Here is a 12,500-nt window from a genome sequence, read left to right as displayed (position 1 = left end):
TACACTTTCCTGTCGGATTCCCAAGTGTGCAAACGAAGACAATGGATGTTATCCAACCATCTCATTCTTCATCTTCCCCTAAGTGTCCCACTGGTTGGATTGGTTTCAAGAATCCACCTTGGAATTCTTTCTTGCGACATTCTAATCACATGTCTGCAATACCAGAACTGTGACCTTTCAATACTGAATAATGGCTCCTTTCAGTTTCCATCTCTCAGATCCTTTCACAGGAATGGAGGAGGCTGGTCACCAAGGGACTATAGTAGAAGACAACTGACCAAGGTGCCATGAAGTGGGTCTGAACACATAACTATATGGTTAGGAAGCAAATTGCTTAACGACAAACCAAGGCTGGAACACTCTTTTCTCCCTCGATGTGTTGCATTCACAATAGCAAAAAGGAACATCGTTTCTTTTCGGTTTGACTGGCAGTTTTTTCTAACGGTGTCATATGAAATTGTCACCCATAATTATGACCCTAGTATCGATCTATTGCATTTCAATCTGTTTTAGGGTTAGTTAGGGTTAGGGGTGGTGGGAAGAGTATCTTTTTTTCTTCAGAAATGTAAATAAACCCAATCTGTTTCGTAAATGAAGGACATATTCATACGGCACAGAATGTTTTCACCTCAATAGATGTCATTGATTGGTTGAAATTGCAGAAACTGAAGAAAAAAAAACAACAAATATCTTACAAACCATAGAATTTTCTCAATAAAGCCAAGAGAAAAAGATGTTTTATAAACACATTCTACCAGTATACAAAGTTTAAAAGTGTTTAGTTACGTGGAAATTATTTTAAAAAACTGCCGGTCAAACCGAAAAGATCCGGAACATCATGAATTAAATAAAAATTGATTGAAAAAAGAAAATTGGGGAGAAACAAATGGAAGGAAAGACAGAGGAAAGTTAGGTGAGTTTGTTTTCTTTATAAACAAACAAAAAGGGTCAAGAAGGAATGCGAATATTGTGCGGAGGACCCAGCCAATAACTTACTAAACGACAATATATTTAACAATATTTGAAACCTAATATGTCTCTGTTACTGAGAACGAAACAAAAGTTTGTAAAAATAAGTTGAATTAGAACAGATACAAAAAAAAAAAAGAAAAAGGAATAATAAAAAAAGCAGAAAGGAATTTAAAGCCTCAGTTACTATGAGTAATGTATACATAGAGAGAGCGATTATTGAAGTTGCTTGTGTTACTTATAAGAGAGGGGGTGGTGGGAGGAGGAAGAGACGAGGAGGGATAGAGGAAGGGAGGTGGTGGAGACGACGAGGCGCGAGGGAGGTCTGTTATATCTCATACAAATGTTCTCACTTTATCAACCTTTTCATACATAATATTAAACAAAGCCAGGTATGTCTACTTTTAAGCAACTAGTTACAGCGTGAACTGCCACTTACATAACCAGTTACTTTAAGCACTCCCCCCACCTCTTCCTCCTCCTCCAACTACTACCTGGACTTATCTGCCCCCCACCCCCACCAACACCTGTACGACTCAAACTGGTATCGTCCTCTTCTATGGTACATACCAACTCTCTCACTAACTTCACCTGTTGCTTGGTACTATTCTTCACTGACTTCACACCTGCATTTATTTAAACCATTCATTAACATATTTGTTGAAATATACCCCTTTTTTTTTGTGTATCAATTAATTTTCAGAACAATTAAGATTTTTAGTAAAATAATTTTGTCATTAATAAGGTGATGTTCGGAACTTAAACTAGCATAAAATTTTGAAGGAAGATTTTAATTTAGATCCCTTTAAAAATAGGAGGTTTATGCCCTAGGACCAAGGGCCATCTCAGGTGAATTGGTATCAAAAGATAGTTCTCACCAGCTTCAGTTGAGTGACCCCAGGCACAGCCCTTTCCTTTAGATAAATGGTACCTAACATGTTTATGTTTTTCGCCCCACAGACTGGTTTCATGCAAAACAATTTTTCCATGGACCAAGGAATCACATGCATAACAAAACAATGAAATGCATAATATGTATTTTAATCATTCCATCTACATCACCTGTGTTTGTGGAGGTACGTGGCTATGTGGTTCGGGTGTTGGACTCATGATCGTAAGACTGAGGTTTCAATTCTTAGACCACATGAAGTGTTGTTTTCTTTGGATTTGAACAAAACATTTCATTTTATATTGTTCCAGTCTACCCAGCTGGAACAACATGAATACTTCAACAGAAATATGGTAGCAAAAGGGTCTTAAAATAGGGAAAACATTAGTCAGTGGGAGAGCTTCTACATAGCCAACAGCCAAATCTCCCTCTCATCAAATTCTTTACTATCTTTAAGCCTTTTGATACCATTATTTACATCTGACGGATATTTGTCCTCATCTTGTTTGTTTCTAACACAACATTTCAGCAGATATACCCTCCAATCTCCATCAGGTTTCTTGGGGAAATTTCAAACTTGGGTTCTCATTCCCAACATCGAAAAATACCTTAGGAATGTGAACCCAGGTATATGGGGTATATCAGCCAAAATGTTGTGTTAGAAACAAACAAGATGAGGACAAATATCCGTCAAATGTAAATAATATACATAATTCCTCATCTCTTAAATATAGGACTGTACTTTTGATACCAGTCTGTCTGAGACTGTCCTGGATCTATGGCAGATTTCATACAAATTATGTTCTAAACACCAGGCTAGATGAACTTCTTGTAGGCCAATGGCCATCCAGTTGAGGAAGGTAAAGGTAAACCAACTTAATATCTCAGACAAGAAAATACTAAAGTCAAAACAGAGTAATGCTATAGCTTCATCCAATGGGAGAACTTGTGGTTCCGGAACCTTTGCGGGCTGCCACCCCTCTTGACACCCGGGCCACATTCCTACCACCCCAACCCCAATTAACCATCACAAACATAGACCTCTTTGTGAAACAAATCTAAAGCAATTGTATTTCACAAATAAGACTTGATGAGCCCATGATTTTGTTGTTTTTATATGAATCGCTACCCCATTACCACCTTACTTTCCTTCAGCTACCCCTAGGGAATTTTCTACTATTTCCAGTGGAGGCAATACTGCCCACTTTGGGAATCACTGCTCTGGAGTCATCGATATGCTATCATCATAAGTGTACAATATATGATGACAACAAAATTTTACCAAATTCTTCATTATTTTTATTCTTTTATTCTATATTTTTACTTGTTTCAGTCATCTGACTGTGGCCATGCTGGAGCACCACCTTTAGTCGATCCCAGGACTTATTCTTTGTAAGCCTAGTATTTATTCTATTGGTCTCTTTTGCTGAACTACTAAGTTACGGGGATGTAAACACACCAGCATCGGTTGTCAAGCGATGTAGTGAGGACAAACACAGACACACACATATATCTACTTGTTGTCCCCACCTGTAGATTTTGTACAATTATCATTAAGAATGATGGACTGGCAGCATCACTGGAATGTCAGATGCCTTGGAGTTCTTTACTCTCTGAGTTTCATTCTTGCTCAAGTCAGCTTTATCTTTCATCCTTCTGGAAGAGTGGTTCTTGACTATTTTGCACCTATGGACCCCCTTTAAATGGCTATGGGGATCCCCCACAACAGAACAGTAACAAATGTTTAAAAACTAATTTTATAGAAACTTCTTTCAAGATTCCTATTTTGTTTTTCACACATTGGCTTGTGTAGGTTGAACTATGGAAAACAGACAAAGGACCTAGTTGTTCCTTACAATAAATACATCTGAGGCAAAACCTTTTCATGGACTCATAAAATACTAGTATAGGTCCCAAATTTATTATTTTGCATGCATGGAACCCCTAAAATCTTATATGGACCCTGGTTAAGAACCACCATTCTAGGATCATCCTCAACTTTATTGCTTTACCATTTATTCTTCCATGCTTGTATATTTGTCCCATTATACTCACACAAGTGTATATTAGAGCAAAGTTTTTTTCCTATGGCCAAATCCCACCAACTTCCAAGTGAGGGAAGAATCTGCAACTCCATCAAACAAACCACGACTTGGTTAGACAAAGAACTGAAAATGAAACAACACCGAAACATGCCATTTGTTTGTCAAGATCATTCAACCTGCCAAGACATGTCAAAAAACTCTGACAGGCTTTCTCAGTGGACAACAAGGAAATAACACCAATTGTGAAGCCATTGTTTACAGCTTGGGTTTTGTTTGAGGCAGGCAAACAAAATCCAAGTTTAGACACAAAAGAAACACAAAATCACTCATACACACACCCACACGCATACATACCACCACCAGCACCACCACCATCATCATTTAAAGCATACTTTTCTGTGCTTGCACGAGTCATATGCATTGCCTATAGACAGATTTTCTATGCCTTTTCTCTAACCAACCTCACTTGTTTCTAAATAAGGTAATGTTTTTATGTAGAATACTGGAAATGACTGACATGGCTTGTATGCCTGTAACACTCAGTTATAACTATTGCACATCAAGACAAAGACACACACACACTTGGTGAGCTTCATTTAGTCTCCAAATACCAAATTCACTCACAGGACTTTGGTCAACCCAGAGATATAAAAGAAGACACTTGCCCAAGGTGCCATGCAGTGGGATGGAACAGAAACCACGTAGTTGAGAAATGAACTTTTCAACCATACAGGCTGCACCTAAATTTACTTATCAAGTCAGTTTCATAAACTTTACCCTCCTCCTAAATTTGTACAGAAATTGGTACATAAAGTCATTTATTCCTTGTGCTTTACAGAAAAGGTCTAACAAGATTGAAACATGTCAACACTTGTCTCCCATCTTTGCTGGAATTACTAAAATAACGTTAGTTACTCTCTTTTACTTGTTTCAGTCATTTCACTGTGGCCATGCTGGAGCACTGCCTTTAGTCGAGCAAATCGCCCCCAGGACTTATTTGGGAAATAAACCCTTTCACATCAAAACACACATGGAAGCCGGTATGTGATCTTAACCTGCTAGAAATGATTGCCAAATCTCTTTCAAACTTCCCCACCAATGTTTTGTTTGTAATGTCGCTGTTGTTGTTATCATCCCATATCAGCTGTGATCAAAGGCATTCCAGCCTTGACCACCACGTTATGATTCTTTTTATTTTAGGCAATGCCTCAGTACTGGTACATGGCGTCAGAGATGAGAGAGCTCGTGTACAAATGTATGTTGGGCTATTTAGCTCTATCGAGCTGATGAAAGTCAATTTGTTACACACTCACTCGTGACGTCATGGACTTTCGACGAAAGACTGCTCGGAATTCTAATATGTACGTTCCTTAAGTAAAAACTAAAAACAAATTTTAAAAAAGGGTGTGGTTTGAAGGAGAACAATATGATCATTTTAACCTATTAGAAATAGCAACCAAATTGCTCCCAGACTGTTCCCTATAACTATGAAACAAAAAAATAATAGAAAGAAAAGACATTTAATAAGTCCCAGCAACACTGTGTCTCGCCTTTTCCAAAAAATGGGATGATTAAAGACCATCTTTAATGGACTGTAGCCGATTGGGCAGCCAATAACAAGTGTACCAAGTTCATTATTATTACAAAGGTCCGATTGTTAACTCGGTGGTCCTGTATTTTAAAGTAGGGTGAAATAGGGAGGGGCAACCTGTTTAAATTGATACTAACTGGGTGGGTATAAGTTGGATTTATTATTGATGTGGTTATACTTGAGCAGAGTAAACCTACAAATCAATCAAATATATTTTTTACTTTGATCCTTCTTCACTTCCCCCACTATGTTTTTCTCGTTGTTGTTGAAGTAAAAAACATTGTACACATACGTGATAAATAATTCAACACGTACATTTTTTTCCCCTTTTACAGCGATAGGGAACACTGAGCGATTTGGCTGCTATTTCTAGTAGACTGAAAAGACCATGTTATAGCTCCTCAATGACTTTAAAGGCCCTGAATGTGTTTGCTACAATCAGCTTTTTATATACAGGTGTGGCTGTATGGAAAGAAGTTTGATTACCAAACACATGGTTCTGGGTTCAATCCCACTGCGCGGTACCTTCAGCAAGTATCTTCTATATTGCCTTGTAAGTGAATTTGGTACACGAAAACTAAAAGAAGCCGATTGCGCGTGTGTGCGTGCATGTCTTTGTCTCTCCGTTCACCTCTTGATAACCGGAGTTAGTTTGTTTACGTTCCCTTAATTTACCGGTTCGGCAAAAATTGACTAACAGAATAAATATCAAACTTTAGATGAAACAGAGTCCCGGGGTCGATTTATTCGATAAACCTAAAAACCCTTCAAGGCGATGCCCCAGCATGACTGCGGCCCCAATGTCCAAAACAAGTAAAAACACTTAGCACAATACTGGGTGAAATGCTTAGCGGTATTTTGTCTGCCTTTATGTTCTGAGTTCAAATTCCGCCGAGGTCGACTTTACCTTTCATCCTTTCAGGGTTGATTAAATAAGTACCAGTTACGCACTGGGGTCGATATAATCGACTTAAACCATTTGTCTGTCCTTGTTCGTCCCTAGGTATTTCGTCTGCGGCTACGTTCTGAGTTCAAATTCTGCCGAGGTCGACTTTGCCTTTCATCCTTTCGGGGGTCGATAAAATAAGTACCAGTTATGCACTGGGGTTGATGTAATTGACCTAATCCCTTTGTCTGGCCTTGTTTGTCCCCTCTATGTTTAGTGCCTTGTGGGCAATAAAGAAATAAATTGTGATAATTGTTTTAAAACAGAGATAGAAGGTTGCATTCCAGTGTACCATAAACGAATGCACCCATGCACCCGTGTGTTGCATTTCTATACAAGAGACAAAAGCTATCTAAGAAAAAAAAATTGTGGCATTTTGCAATTCGCCCATACAGATTTGAGTCAGATTTATCATAAAATGTAGAAACACAGACATGCAGAAGCTTTTCTTGTGTAAAAGAAAATTGCTTTTGTTTTTGAAAAAATATATATTTTAGTGAGGGTGGTACAAACCTGAAACTGATAAGGATTAAAAACTGAGTAAGAAAAGCCCAAAGAAACCCCAGAAACAGAGCTTAAGACTCTTTTGTGTGTGTGTGTGTGAAACAGAAAGGATACGAAGAAGGGTTTTCTTGTTTTTCTTTTTCTTTTTTTCATTATTAATAAGGTGATTCTCGTCTGAAATTTGTTAGAGTTTCTCAAATATCAAAAGTGAGACAATCCTTCAATTGTTGTCAAAAATTAAACACACACACACATTCATACAAACATACACTCACTCACACACACAAACACTCACACACACGTAAGTGGGTGGACTGCAGCAATGCTGGGGCACCGCCACTGCAGGGTTTAACAAAACAAATCGACGCCGGTAATTATACTTCTATCGAACTCTTTGACGACGTGCTTGGTTACGGGATAATCCTTCGGTATTAGTAGATGACGTCATCCACCTCCCTCCGACCTTTTTTTTTTATCAGCCTAGCCTCTTTATGTCAGGAAAGAATGTTGCGTGGTTGAATGACGTCGTCTTCAAATACCAAAGGATTGCCCATTAAGGGTTACCAGTCAACACCCTTTGTGAACCACCAAAGACACACCCATCCATCCATACGTACGTACGTACGTGAGTTCGTGTGTGTATATACATAATATATAAGACGGGTGGCTAAAATTATCTAAAATATACCAGGAAGCGGATGACCGAAAAATTTTTATTAATCCCTCAAAACGGTTCTCATCTTTGATTTTGTAATGTTTTCTTCATATTCAAAAATATTTTGCTTGTTTTTTGTTTTTTTTTTTAGAGCAAACGACAAAGCCCATATGCGGTTGCTCACCTTTCGAGAAATAGCAGCTAAATTACCTCAACTCACAGCTTTACGTTTTATAACTAATAATAATAATTTCTTTCAAAAAATAGAATAGTACTATATCAGACAAGGATTGCGAAAATAATAAATAAAAATTTAAAAACGAGTATAAGGACCGAAAAATCTATGGTTATAAAATCTGCCCAATCAAAGTACAACAGTATCGCCGATTAAAAAAAGCGTTCGGCGTATTTGTTCCAGCTCCTTGCATTCTGGATTTAAATCCTACGAAGGTCGGCATTGGCTTTCATCTTTTCGGGGTGGATACAATAAACTTCCAGCCAAGTACTGGCAAACCTTCTCCTGTTCAAATTTCACCACCACCAGTTGGCGGAATCGTTAGCAAACCAGACAAAATGGTTTGTAGTATTTCGTCCGTCTTTATGGCCCGAGTTCAAATCCACCATGGTCGACTTCACCTTTCATTCTTTCGAGGTAGATAAACCAAGTACCAGTCGAGCACTGGAGTTGATGCAATCGACTTACCCCTTCCCCTAATATTGCTGGCCTTATTGTTATTTTTCAGATCCCTTTCTAAGTTCAAATCGCATCCACGTCGACTTAACCTTTCATTCTTTCGGGGACGATAAATCGATAAGTATCAATCAACTGTTCCCTCCCTCTCTCTCCTCCCTAAAAAATCTGGTCTTGTGCCTACATTAGAAAACAAGGTCTAGCTATATTTATATGAAGAACTAGACAGCATTCCTTCGAAAGGTGACACAGTCAAATCCAAAGACCTAGTCTTGGAGAGACAACGATGCATTAAATATTGGTTTCGAATTTTGGCACAAGGCCAGCATAGCATTTTGTTCGACGCTCTAACGATTTTGCTAAACCACCAACCTTAAGGTTTCTGATTTAAGCACAAGGCCAGTAATTTTGAGAGAATAGTTTTCATCGCTGCTATCATCTTCTCTACAAAGATGATAGGTAAATTTGACCTATGTGGGATCTGAACACAGTACATAAAGATTCGGAAGAAATACGGCAGAATATTTTTTCCGATGCTCTAACAACTCTATCAATTCACCATCTTTAAAATAATAATTTCTGATTTAGGCACTGCCGACCTCTGTGGGTTTGAACTCAGAACATAAAAAGCCTAGAAGAAATACCACAAAACATGTTTGTTTTTTCCCCTCGTTGCTTCATTAATTCTGCCAGTTGTCGCTTTTTAAATAATAATATAATAATTTCCAATTTTGGCCAAGTTGACCTCGGTGGAGTTTGAACTTTGTATTCAGAATGTAAAGAGCCGGAAGAAATGCCGGCACTTTAACGATTCTGCCAAATCACAACCCTTAACGGAGCGGTTTAATCACGAACGTTAAAAGGGAAGTCCTGGTTGTGTGTTTGCGAGTTCGAATTCCATCTGAATGCCATGCAGAGTATTAAATAGTGGTGCCCCAGAGCATCGCCACTGCTTCTGGCTGAAACCAGTAAGAGAAGAAATGTAAACTATCAAAGCAATACTATTTTATCAACTTAGAAAATGAAAAAAATGGAGAACCTAAAACGTTTTATCCTGAAGTTTCCCGCTTTCTCACTTTTTTAGGTTTATCGAAATTAATTTCAGGGTTGTAAAAAGTAAAATGATACTAATTCTTTCTGCTATAGGCACAAGGTTTGGAATACTTAGGGAGGTGATTAGTTGATTGCATTGGATCCAGTGCTCAACGGGGTCCGGACAAAACCCCACTCTGTACTATGTGAACGAGACGAAGACCACGGAGGGATTTAACGATTTCTGAATCACGTAGTGCACAACATCAGGTTATCGTAAAATGAACTTGAACACGTAATGAGGTTTTCAATATTAAGTTTATGAAAGGCAAAGTCGACCTCAGGAATTTTGAAAATATGTTTTATATATCTTAATAATTCTAATAGTCCTTTCTACTTGAGGCACAAGGCCTGAAGTCTTGGAGGAGGGGGCAAGTGGATTTCAACGACCCCCCCCCCAATACTTGAGTGGTACTTATTTTATCGACCCTGAAAAGACGAAAGAAGCAAAGTTAGGCACGTTTATTGACATGTCACATAACACTGTAACGGTTTGAAGTGGTGACAGCAATGCTATAGTTTATATATCAGCTGCAACCTGCTGACGACAACAACTATTACTGCTACTAAAACCAGGTTAATTAAGTGATGAAAACCACAATTTAATTCGGTACTGGAAATAGGTACGAAGGGATTAGGGGTACGCTTAAGTCCAAGAGACTGAAGTTGGGACAAGACGCTATAAGCCACCCACTCCAGTTCATTTCAGTCCCAAAGTTGAAAACGACACCGTCTCTTTTGTCTACGTACATTGCTTCCTTCCTCGTTGGTTTATATTACTTATTAGTAAATAGATGGTATTTGGAGATTGTAATTAATTAATTAGAACTTAGGAAATAATAATAATAAAAACGACAGAATCATTGATATGTTTTAAAGCTGTAGTGACATTAGCGAGGGGAATGATTGAAAGTTTAGCAGTGATCGAACTGTGGGTTCGATTACAATCGAAAGTGACGCAAAGTGGGGCGACAGACAGGTGAAACCTTATGTGCTGTAATTATATAATGCGCACATCATATAACGCGAGAAGAATTGAAAGCGACAAAGTTATATTAAAAAAGATAAGATGATCAACAGGTAAAAATATGGCGACGAATGGTGACATTGTTAATAACCTCAGCTAAACAAAGGTATAGTGTGATGGTTTGGAATTTAAGCCGAGGAAGTAATACACATATAATATATAAAACGGAACCGTAATTAGACAAACGAATACAAGAAAACGGATATGATACCTACCACAAGTTATAAGGCATGCCGGCAACAAGACGGTAGAATTGAGTAGAAAATCCGGGATGTGGTTTATCTAAAGGAATATAAAATACCATACAATGCTAAGAGAGAGGTGTAATTTTTTAACCAAATGAGAACTTTAAAAGTTTGTTAAAGTGTATATTGATGCATGCGTTAGAGTATGTATAAATATATAATATATATTTATATATACTCGTCAACACATCTTTTTACTTGTCGAGTTTTAGATTCTTTAATTAAAGTTCCATTCCTGAATATAAAAGAAATGTCTTTCTTAAAATTGTACGATGAATATTTTTTTTTTGTCTTTTCTTTAAAAAAAAAAGCCACAGAAAACAAATAGTTTTTTTTAAAAACAAAAAAAACTCTTAGGTTTTCAACGATGGCCACAAGAAGATAGCAGAGTAGGGAAAAGAAAGAAAGGGAGAGAGAGAGAGATGAAGGCAGAAAAACTGCCTACCTGTAGCATTGGTTGCTTGTTTAACTACTCAGGTGACGTCATTAAGAAGTTGACAGGTGTTCTAACTTACCAGGCAGATCAACCACAATTGTTGAGAAGTTCTCAAACTTTGAAACTCAAAATGACTATAAATAACTGTGTTACTCATATTAAAAACTAGTATTTGAATTTCCTATGCCCCATTCTTATTTCTTCTGAGCAATAATGTGTATGTGTGTGTGTGTGTATATATATATTTCCCGTGAACTGTCAAAAGAAATACGTAGCGTAAAATATCTGGATTTTACAGATATTATTATTATTATTATTATCATTATTATTATTATTATCATCATCATCATCATCAACATCATCGTCATCATCATCATCATCATCAAAGTAGCGAGCTGGCTGACACGTTAGCACGCCGGGCGAAATGCGTAGCCGTATTTCGTCTGCCGCTACGTTCTGAATTTAAATTCCGCCGAGGTCGACTTTGCCTTTCATCCTTTCGGAGTCGATTAAATAAGTACCATTTACGCGCTGGGGTCGATATAATCGACTCAATCCGTTTGTCTGTCCTTGTTTGTCCCCTCTGTATTTAGCCCCTTGTGGGTAGTAAAGAAATCGGTATTTCGTCTGTCTTTACGTTCTGAGTTCAAATTCCGCCGAGGTCGACTTTGCCTTTCATCCTTTCGGGATCGATAAAATTAGTACCAGTTACGCATTGCGGTCGATGTAATCGACTTAATCCCGACCTCGAAATCTGAGGCCCAGTGCCTCCAGAAGAAAGGATTCTTATTCTTCTTCTTATCATTATTATTATTAAAGTGGTGAGCTGGCAGAATCGTTAGCACATTGGACAAAATGCTTAGCAGTATTTCGTCTGCCACTACGTTCTCAGTTCAAACTGGGGTCGCTAAATTAAGTACCAGTTGTATACTGGGGTCGATATGATAAACTATCACCCTCCCCTAAATTTCAGGCCTTGTGCCTATAACAGAAAGGATTATTATTGTTATATTTTAAAGATATCGTAATAGCAGGAGGATAAAGAACACATATATAACAGTATGTAGCTATGATACCAGTAATTACAAACGTCACTGAAAGGGTAATTTATTCATTTATTTTGCCATATCAAAGACACTTCCAATGTGAGACACATGACAATTCAACACGAATATTTTAAACTTATACATACACACATACATACACACACATGTATATATATATATATGTATGTGTGTGTATATATATATATAAATATATATGTATGTTTGTATGTGTGTATATATATATATATATATATATATATTATATGTGTATATGTTCGATAGATATATATGAGTATATACACATATATACATAGATATACGTTTATATATTTATATATATATGTGGTATATATGCATATCTATA

At 37.4% G+C, this 12,500-nt stretch overlaps 1 protein-coding gene across 2 annotated transcripts in view; it reads right to left on the bottom strand.

Moving 5' to 3' along the window:
- The window catches only part of LOC115214860 (unconventional myosin-VIIa), a 183,235-nt gene extending 172,231 nt beyond the window's left edge, over positions 1 to 11,004 (bottom strand). The window contains exon 1 of one of the 2 annotated variants that reach the window (XR_005000419.1): positions 10,625 to 11,003. The gene's annotated coding sequence lies outside the window, so the exon portion shown is untranslated. Of the gene's footprint in view, positions 1 to 10,624 lie in introns of both variants that reach the window. The other variant, XM_036505518.1, reaches the window with a different exon arrangement.
- Positions 11,005 to 12,500: the final 1,496 nt, after the last annotated feature.

The sequence above is a fragment of the Octopus sinensis genome, linkage group LG8 (genome assembly GCF_006345805.1).
Source record: "Octopus sinensis linkage group LG8, ASM634580v1, whole genome shotgun sequence".
In the NCBI taxonomy this organism is placed as follows: Eukaryota; Metazoa; Mollusca; class Cephalopoda; order Octopoda; family Octopodidae; genus Octopus; species Octopus sinensis.
The sequence above is the reverse complement of the archived record's forward strand: the minus strand, read 5'-3'. Positions and strand labels throughout refer to the sequence as shown.